Genomic DNA, 10,076 nt, shown 5'->3' with positions numbered 1-10,076 from the left:
GACAAAGCTCCGTCCTTTGCATGAGGACACACGGRAATAAACTGGTCTCTGGATCCTGCCAGCGTCTTTTCCAAGGCCCAGGTAAGGTGCCTTGGTTCTCTGCACGTAACACACGAGGAAACCAAACCACATTTTTTTTTTTTCAAAATGAATTTCATTTCAGTTTCTGGATTTTGAATAATTCTAATCTTTTATGACATACCAGCGTATGAGATAATCATTGAAATACTCTCTTTTCAAAACAATCCTGGGCAGCTACCTTGTCTGAGTTGCACTTCTGTCTTTCTCCAGCAAACTTCCTCCTACTTCATACTGCATTGAAGCAATTTTATGATTTAATAAATTCAAAGCTAAATTTTGAAATCCCTTCGAAACCACTTGGATTTTTCYAGACCCGTATCTTTTCCCAGATGATTGATTGCCTAGGGAGGAACTATATGTTGCTTAAATTGGGAAAGAAAGCTCCACCTAAGTGCCAAGAGTCAAAACACCATTAAAAAGAGGTAGAATTTAAGAGTTTCAGGTAACTTGGCTGGAGTCACYGTACATTTTCTGCAAAGTCCTTCCTTGCAGGTGCGATGGGGCCATGGAGAAGAGCCTCACTTGGGACCTCTGCGTGATGGACCTGGAGCCCCTCCGAGATTCCCCAAGGTTCCTTGGCCATGTCTTGCACTGGGGGGTGCGAGGACTTTCACAGACAATTCCGGCAGAAACCCCTTCCCCTTCCAGGCGGTGTGTCTGATCCCACTCCGATTAAGGAAGAWGGACTGGTGAGAAGCCAGACATGAGTTTCTCTTCCTGTGTTTTCAGATCACTCATGTGCAGCCCACTGGTTTCACTCCTGCCTTTTGGAATGGAACAGCAGCTGGAAACGCGTTGCWGCTATCTGCAGCCTTTCATCTGCACATGAAAATCAGCTTTTCTTACAGCGGAAGGCTGCTTTTTCAGATGCTTTCAGAGATGCTGATGTTGTGCCGGGGCTGATCTGGCTAATTAAAAATGAGATCCTGTCAGTAAAAGCATCATTTCAATGGTAATGGGGGAAAAAAAATGTATTTTCTCTGTCTGCTTTACTTGTGAAGAACTGAGGCCTTTCTTTTCAGTTCTGTTATTTGCAATATGTTAAGTTCTATTATTCCCAAATCTTTCTAGTGCAAATTTTCTTCCTGCTGGCTGCCCAGATGGTCAACGCAGGTTTATTCAAGGTGTTTCATTACTTGCCCAGAGGTTGGGAAAGTTTCCCGGAGGTCTCTGCTGGAGTTTGCAGGAGCTGCTGGAAGGAGCTGCCAGGTGGGTTGACATGAGCTGGGTTCAAGGAAGAATTTTTTTTTAAAATGCTCATTCAAAATGCCTGGTGGTTGAAACTGGGCTCTTACAAACGTGTGGCGTTAGGGTGCTGTCAGCTCTGTCCTTTGCTTGCAAGCCGATTTTCAATAAAGATACAATGCAAAGCAAAACCTCTAAAGAGCAAATTTCTCAAAAAGCTGGTGCAAAAATCTAGTGCCTTAATGACCAAACTGCAAATTGCAAATATTGCCACCCGGCAGCCAAAACTAATTACATGCAAGCAGTGAATTAGCTTAGCCAGTCAAGCATCCCAAAGCAACAAAAGGATTTTTTTGCAGGAATTATYTCACCCTCCGTTAGTTTTGGAATAATGCTCTTTTGTTCTGCTTTTGTCTTTTTCAAACGCTGTAAAATCCAGCCTTGGTTAGTGGGTACCTATGGCACGGATGTCCTTTAACGCCATCACGTGCTGCTGATCTCCTTCCAGCTCTTGCGTGCGCTTACGGCAGAGCCCGACGCCTTCCCAAGGTGGTGGAGACCTGGAAGGAAAGGCCTGTTGGGATGTTCTTGCACCCTCATTACAATCTCATGACTCAGTCCTGAGCTGCCCTTTGCTCAGGTCTGTTTGCACCGTTTTCTTCTCTTCTGCTTTGACTCCTGGGCTTTGCCTTTAATGTGGCAGCTGTTTGGTTCCCAGGTGAGCGACGGGATTGGAAGACACATGGATGGGCAGGAATTCCTTTGGTGYATTCCTTTGGAAATGCACCTGGAAATTGCGAATTCAGTTCTCAGGTGGAAAACTCAAGGGAGGGAGCAAGCTGGGCACAAGTTTGTGCATAAGACTGCAAATGGGGTGTATGTAAAACAAGGTCTTGGGTCTGAAGACCTTCATGTTTGATAGGAAGGAAAGAGTTTGTGTCCAAGGGGGGAAGGAAACGCACYTGGTGTAGAAGGGCTCAAAGGTAAGATGAGCAACACACAAACCAAACGCTGCAGCAAAGCTGGGCAGCTCGGCCTTGTATTTTTACAGGAAAAACCGCATATACGTAACAACAATAACAAAAGTATGTAGTTAAACATGGAAATTTGCTTAACACATATTGGAGGCGATCTTTTTTTTATCTAGCGAAAAACAGAGCAAGTCTATGGGCAGAGTTAAAGGTAAGGCCTAGCAGAAACTTGSAGTGTGTTTGTGAACCTGGACGCAGAGCCACCGGAAAATCCTCCCAGGCCCCGCGCTGCACGCGGTGAGYTTGCCCTTCCGCTGCGTGTTGGAGCTCCCCGGGCTCGCGTGCATGCCCAGCTCAACAGCGTGCTCAGAGGGGACCCCCGAGGCCCGCTGTGGAATCGGTGCCCRCAGGGGCAGCCTCCTGGGCACTGCCAAGGTCCTGGAAGGCTCTTCCCGGCGCTCCGGTCGCCTGGCTKCTGCTCTGGCGGCTCCCAGCTGCCCAGGTAGAGCACAGCAAATGTTGAGAGGTACAAATGGCAGCACCTGGAAGCAAGTAAAAGCAGCAGAACGCCCCGATAAAGGCCCTAAGCTCAACTAAGGCAACTGCTAATGCCAGAAGTTTATAAAAGCAAGAAGTTCTTATTTGCACTGTGCATGCTCGTAGCCTCGTTAAAGCCCTCCTAGTTCTGAGGTTTAATTATTGTTCCAGGCACCTGCTGTTGGCTGTGCATCCTCATGGCAGGATTTCTGAAATATTTGTGTTCTTGTGGTTTGAATTCTGGGTAAAGCTTTGAGAATTTCCTTTTGCAAATTGTGTGTTTGAGACATTTTGCGTAAAATATTTAGAGTTAAAGGCAAAACTGAACTTTCTCCATCTTTTGTAATTGTAGGGGGCCAGAGCTGCTTGTCGTTGCCTTGCTTTGAGAACGCCAGCAGCAAAATCTCTCCATTTAAACTGCATTCTGGGTTTCTTTTAAGTAAGTCTTCAATGAACAGAGCCTTGTGSTTTCCGGGCACAAGCTTCATGCAGCCCAGCCTCAAAATGTAGCGGTCAGGACGTTCAAAAGGTGAATTTCTTGCTTGCAGCATCGATGTTGGTACATGTCCTAGCTGAAGCTGGGTGCTGTGCATTGGAAGGTCCCTCCCTCTTGCTGCTGTGAAATCCCTGCAGCAGCTCCGGGGGCTGCGGGCACTTGCGATGCCAGTCGGAGGGTAGCCGTGGATGCGGACGGACGTGTGTTTGGTGGGGTAAAATCTTCAAGAGCTCCGTAGTCCCCAGCCTCAAGTTCTGCAGCAATTGAAGCTTTCCAGAGTGGTTGGGACTTTGCAGGTGCTTTAATGTACAAAATATTTATCTTTGCATTACAAAGAAAATAATGGCCTAGGAAAAAGGAAGATTATTCACAAAACACCAGGACAAAGACTGTGAAAAGCTGCATAGAGAATTGCTTTCAGGTCCACGCTGCAGAGCCAAAGATTGTTTTTTCCTGGTTTTGGAAAGCCCTTCTCATATCTGACAGCTGTTAACCTTTATTCAGTCAGCTTCGTGCAGGAGGCTGAAGTGATTCGATGGGTTTTATTGTGTCGTGTTTCCTGTTTCTGTGACATTCTTGGCTCTGAGCTGGCCCAAACGCAGGATTTCAGCCAAGGTGCAAGGGCTGCTTGTGCTGGTGGCGCCACGGGACCGTCTCGGGGACGCTACGTTTGGCAGCGCGTGTCTGTTTGCAGTGCCGTAACCTTTTGCATATGAATTTTGTGATTCCTGACAAACATCGCAGGTGCTCTCCGCTGCTGCTGCAGTCGCTGCGAATTCCCTGCCATGTGGATAATCAAGGTGAAAAGAGAAAAAACATTTCCGTGTTTGTCGTTTGAGTCTGTCCTTTGCTTCCTTAGGTGATCCCGCGTGGCGAGCGAGTCCTTAGGAGGATCCGGGGTGCGGGTGTCCTGCGCGTGCCCCGTGTCGCCCTGCCAGGCAGGGACAGGCGCCGCGGGAGCTCAGCGCCACGCCGGCACTTCTAATTGCTTCCAGCCTCCATTGGAAACGCAGCCAGAAAATGCCCAGCGCCGGAAAGCTGCTGCCTCAGCAGGGYGGTGTTAGAAAGGGGTTTAATGAGGGGAAAGCTGCCCCTGCGTGGAAAGCCCTAGAAGAACCATTGCTGCCTTCCCTCTTGGTCATCGTCGTCCCATGCAGTAAGCCTGGAAAAAGGCCACGGAGAAGAAGAGCCGATGGGAATGGGAGCCTGCCCAGCGCTGCCTCCTCCTTCGGGTGGGATGGAGAAGCAGTCCGGCAGGGATCCAAGGGGGATGTCCTGTCCCAGGCCTTGGGGAAAGCTGGAGGAAGCATCTCCAGAGGCTACAAGAGACCGGCCAGTGGCTGGGCCAGAGTCTGCAAACACCGTCAGGGCTGCAGAGGCAAATGCCCCCAAAGAAGAGGACTGGTAAGCTCTAAAAGACAYGTTTCTAACAAATTTAGGAAGAAAAAAATCCTTCTTTCTACATTTTTTTTGCATGTATGTGTGGCCATGCGGAGGAGCGGGCTTTTGCTCTGCAGTGTTGTCAGCCTCTTTYGCTGGCGCTGAATTCCCTGCATGGAAAGGGGCCTGACAGCCCCAACGTGTGTCTGTGACTTGTATGCAGACCGTGACCTTGACACTGCGATATGGGGAGCACTTGTCTGAGCACAGTAGCTGCTTCTCAGGACATCTTGTGCACGCATTTCAAGATAATTGCATTTTTTTTTATATAATATGTCATTTAAAGGCTTTGCAAATGTGTTGCCCCTTTCCAATACAAGCTCTGTTGCAGCTCTGAGGTGCTGCTTGCCTGTGAACGGGCTGTGCTGTGATTTTACACTGCTGAACATAGAGTAATTCCTGCTAAATTTTGCAGTTCCCAAAAAATTGCTTTACTTAAAGTGACCCGAGCTGTCCTGAGCTTAGAGCCYGGGCCATCTGCTCTCAGCTGGGACAAAACTTGGCTGTTGCTCAAGCTGCTCCTCGTTGGGTAAGTGACCTTGAAGACCCATAACAGGAGGAAGGGAAACCCGGTGAGCTGGGCCCCACCTATAAGCAGGGCAAGTTCTGGAGAATGAACTTTCCTATGTCCTTGGGTGTTTGTCTGTGCTGAGTAGCATCCCACGGAGGTAAATCACATCACAGTGGCAAATTCCAAGCGCTGCAACTGTCCCCACGTATCTGCCCGTGGCTGCCTCGCTGTGTTCCAAGCAGGGCAGCAGACCATAACAGAGCAGTAGCTGTTGCTTAACGCAAAAGCACAGCCTGGGGAAGGCCAAAAAAAAAAGTGCTGCTAATTATTGCAAGTGTGCGATAACTCCCGTGCTGCAACGAGGAGAGACTCAGCGTCACGGAAATGCCGGTCACCCAATGGGGAGCCATGGAGTGCAAATCTTACTGTGGAAGGGAAGGGGCTTTGTGCTGAAAGGGGACTCCCAGCTACGCGTTCTTTCCCCGCAGCAGACGCTTGCTGCCCTGTTAAGGGGCTTTGCTTGGGAGGCGAGTGTCTGCTGATGGTGCCCGGCGAGGCACGTCAAGCAYTTTGCACCACTTTCTTATCTGAATTGATATTCATAAAGCTCAGGCGCTCCCTTTCATGGGGAGAGAAGGTGCAGCTGTGAATTAAAAGCACCTGCATCTGTCGAGAATGCCAAGAATGGTGATTATGAAGAGTTTCATCTTGCGAGGTGCTAAACTTACAAASGGGGCTGGAGAGTAAAGCCACTTCCTTCCTCTCGCGAGGCATTTGACTCACCTTTGTGCTATTGGAGGGCAGCTTTTCAGCTGAAYTGGAGCACAATAGTGGAACTAGCAATAATAATAATTCTTCCTTTGGTGTTGTTTCAGAAAGTGGTGCTAAGGAGCTGCTCCCGAGTTCCCTCGCCTGTACTTTCAGGTCGAGTTAGATGGATCTGACATTCACAGCTTGTTAATCACCAGAATCCCCGGTAAAAATAACTGGATACTTTAAGTGCTGTAAGATTTTTCTACTGGCACTTAATAACACCCTGGATGTTTTTCTTGGCTTTTGTGCTTTGCGTGCATTGTAGTCGTTCAATCGTTACAGCATAAAGGTGTCTTCAGTCGCCCCGGGAAGGAGGAGGAAACGGGTGGATGTTCCAAGCTGTAACAACAGCTCTCTGCAACTTTCTGTTACGTGAGGCAATTTTGTTCAAAGCCATTTTATTCAGCGTATTGTGAATGGGGAAAAATATTATCTGTCCTTGAGAGCGCGATGTTTCCAACGCACAAAGGGAGCTRTGTTGTAAGGAGCGTTGTGGACCTCGGTGTATCAGGGCACCCTTCTGCAGGGCAGGACAGGCAACACTTACATTTTCTTTGTTTAGTCTTAGATTCAGTCCCTACTCTGGCATCAGGGAACCAGAGTCACATTTACCTCATATTTTCACTTTGAGTAGCTGTTCTCATTGCAATAAGAAAAACGTATTTTAGAAATGGCRAGTTTGGGCTGGTAGGAGTGTTGTGGGCAGAAGGATTAACGGCAACGAGATGGGGACGGTGTCTAAGGTTGCTTAATGAGATACCCATTTTGACCCTGAGACCAAAGGCTGCAGTGCTGTGGTGCCTGGCAGGCCGGCGCTGTGGGAGTTATGCAGTGCCAGGGCATCTCTGCAAGCAACAGGGCTGTGACGTTGCTCAATGCCACCCATCTTCTATTTTGAGCTCAGTGCCTCTTGMAATATCAAAGCCTAAGAGCACTGGGAATCCTTGACTGTGGGAGACAGCATGTGTTCCAACCTCTGGCCCTGTTTTAGAGGAGAATTAACATTGCACTGTTGGGGTTTTTTTTTCTCCTCTTCTCTGTCATGAAATAATAGGTTTGCTGAGTGCTTCCAGAAAGCTGCTTAACGCTGTTCTTCTGCGGAAGCCGAAGGTCCCTGGTATCCTGGTGGAGGAGTCAGTAACGTCTCCTGAGGGGATGTTCGGCAGCCTATCTCAGGGACCGCYGTCTCCCGAGCGCCGTCTTGCATCTCATCCTCCGCGCGTCTTTCAGCTCCCTGGCTGGGTTTGTGCCCTGGGTGCCCAGGCTGTTCTCGTCTCCAGCTGAAATGCAGCTTAACCAAGACAAAACGGCCAGGCTCTGTGGCCTCCCTTCCATGGAGCAGCTGAAAAAACACAGCGACTCTGGTGCCGTAAGATTCTCTGGGATTACTCGGTGGGGAATATTGTGGTGTTAGAGATGTTACAAGCCTGTCATCCGCAGGATTCCTGCTCACATTGAGAGGGATCATGGACTCTGATCTGAGCTGACGCCGGCCTCGCGAGCACCCGGAGCGCGGCCCTCCCGTCCCATCCCGCGGGGCTCACGCGGCCGACCCCGTCGCAGCCTTCGGAGGCCGTCGCGCAGCCKCTGCTCCTCCTGCCGGCACCGCTGGAGCCCGGGGCTCCGGCTGGTGTCTCGGAGGGCGACCGCGAGCCGCAGGGCACACGGAGGCACCCAGGCCTCCGGGGAGGATGCGGTCGTTGGCTTTTCTTTGCCTTCATCTGCCCACGTGCTCCCTGGGACCAGGTGCTTGGCTCTCCCTTTCTACATTGATACAGCGATTTTGGGTTGTTCTGTTTCTTTTTGGTTGGTTGTTTAGGTTGGTTTTTGCCTGAAGCTCTTGGCACACACAAATCCAGATGTTTTCCTTCACCGAGTGGGAGATCCTGCCTCCTTGGGCACCACTCAGCAGCGTGGGCAAGGGTTGCCTGATCAGACAGACCCCTGTGCTCTTTGGGGATGACAGAGCTGGTGAAATTGTGGAGCTTCTAGAGAGAGGTAGCAGAGAGCAACAAAGATAATGAAGGGGCTGGAGCATCTCTCCTATGAGGAAAGACTGAGCTGGGCCTGTTTTCCCTGGAGAAGAGAAGGCTGGGAGGGGACCTGACCAATGGGTACAAATACCTGAGGGTAGGATGTAAGGAAGAAGGGGCCAAGCTCTTCTCAGTGGTGGCCAGTGMCAGGACAAGGGGCAATSGRTCCAAGCTGAAACCCAGGCAGCTCCATCTGCGTGTGGGGAAGAACTTGTTTGGTGTGARGGTGCCCGAGCCCTGGCCCAGGCTGCCCAGGGAGGCTGSGGAGGCTCCTGCTCTGGAGATCTCCCCAACCTGTCTGGATGTGACCGGGTGCSCCGTGCTCTGGGTGTCCCTGCTGGAGCAGGGGCTGCACTGGTTAGGTGCCGCATCCCACGGGATAACTTCACATACTGCTCCCAAGTACTTGGCCAGCGTCCCCTGAGCAGAGCTGACCTGGGGGAGGTGGCAGGTCTTGTCCCTGCATTGTTCACTGCATTTCTCTGCATTGGACTGCACAACAGGAGTTAATTCCCGGCTGTGCTGGCTCTGGTGCTGCTGCTTTTCCTTCTAGAAAATGCATACATCGGAGGGAAAAGATTTACAAGCACGGCATGTCTTTGAATCACAGAGCACTCCTGTAGYAACAGCTTTAGGCTTTAATGCTGCTATGACAGTTTGCTGAAAAACAGATATATACATCCTCACCACCAGTGATACATGAAAATTTCCCTCGGAGGGGAGGGAAGAAGCTGATTTATTTTTGCTCTGCATTCAGGCCCGACTGGCACAACTAGCCACAGGTGATGTTGCAGGCTCCATGACTAACAAGCAGGAAAGGAGACCAACTGTTTTCATAGCCRTGTAATGCCCTATTTATTTGTATAATGCATTTAATGACATGTAAAGTTTGAAGCTGCGCTGAGCTTTTCTGCACTGCCCTGATCTCTCTCGCAGCTGTGGCTCGGCTGCAGTTGCTGCCTCTCTGATTTGCCCTTTGCTTTCCAGGCGTTTCCTTTCCGCTGGCTGTTTGACGTGTCCAGCTGCGAGAGCTCATCCGCATTGGTTAGAAACTGCGGCGAGGCTCCTGCGCGGCACAGCCGAGCTGTCTGCTCCTTGGGAACGTGCCCTGCACACGCAGAACGGTGCCTTTTAAAAGGACCTGTGAGCACCGAGTTATTAAATACCCCCGAAGTTATTGAAGAGCCTTCAGCAAAACCCGTCTTGCTCCTGGGGAGATGCTGCCGGAGGGGAGCCGAGAGCTGGGCCGAGATGCTCAGGCTGCAGGGAGCCTGGTTAGTGGTGTGTGGAGCAAAAGCTGCTCTGGATGCTCAGGGCTTCGTTGGCCGATGCTGCTGAACAGCCTGTCTGCACCTCCGGGGAAAAACAGTACCTATCCTTCCCTTCCCACCCCTGTAGGCTCCAAACTAGCGCTAGTTGCACCGAAGCAACGCGCTGCTTCTCTCTGGCGGGTGGAATCCGGGCCCTGAGGGAAAACCCGCTGCCGTTTCCACCATCTATCACTTGCTGCGGTGGCATCCGAGAGCCCCGCGATGGCTCGGAGCCCGTCGGCCACGCAGTGATCGCAAGGGAGGCTGCCCTGGAAGGGGCCGGTCCCYCGGTGCAGGCTGAAGTTCGGCATGTTTTCCCTCAAGTTTTATGGGAAGAAATACGTCAGCTTCTAACAGAAAGGCAGAGCTGTTGGTGTTTGTGGCAAGGCGAGCGACGCGGCTTCTCTCGGTGCGTTCGCTCCGAATCGGAGCAGCTGAAGGCTGAGCTCGAGAGGAGCCTCAAGCCAAAATCCAACGTGTGACGACGTTCAGTGCATCTGAGTGGTAATTCCTGGCTTTTGCACAATATGCCTCCCGCTTTAAAAATACTGCGGTAAAAACCTGGTTGGAAAAGGCGTGAAAGAATGTTGAGGAAGTGAAAATTTCTCTCTGGCAAGAGTTTTCTTAGTGCAGGGTAAGGAAGTGAGCAACAGCCTGTGGAAACTTGAATTGTTTTCAGCCAAGTGCGACCATTCACTA

The sequence above is a fragment of the Nothoprocta perdicaria genome, unplaced genomic scaffold, assembly GCF_003342845.1.
Source record: "Nothoprocta perdicaria isolate Ctin4 unplaced genomic scaffold, notPer1 scaffold_11, whole genome shotgun sequence".
NCBI lineage: Eukaryota > Metazoa > Chordata > Aves > Tinamiformes > Tinamidae > Nothoprocta > Nothoprocta perdicaria.
This window is presented reverse-complemented; position numbering follows the sequence as displayed.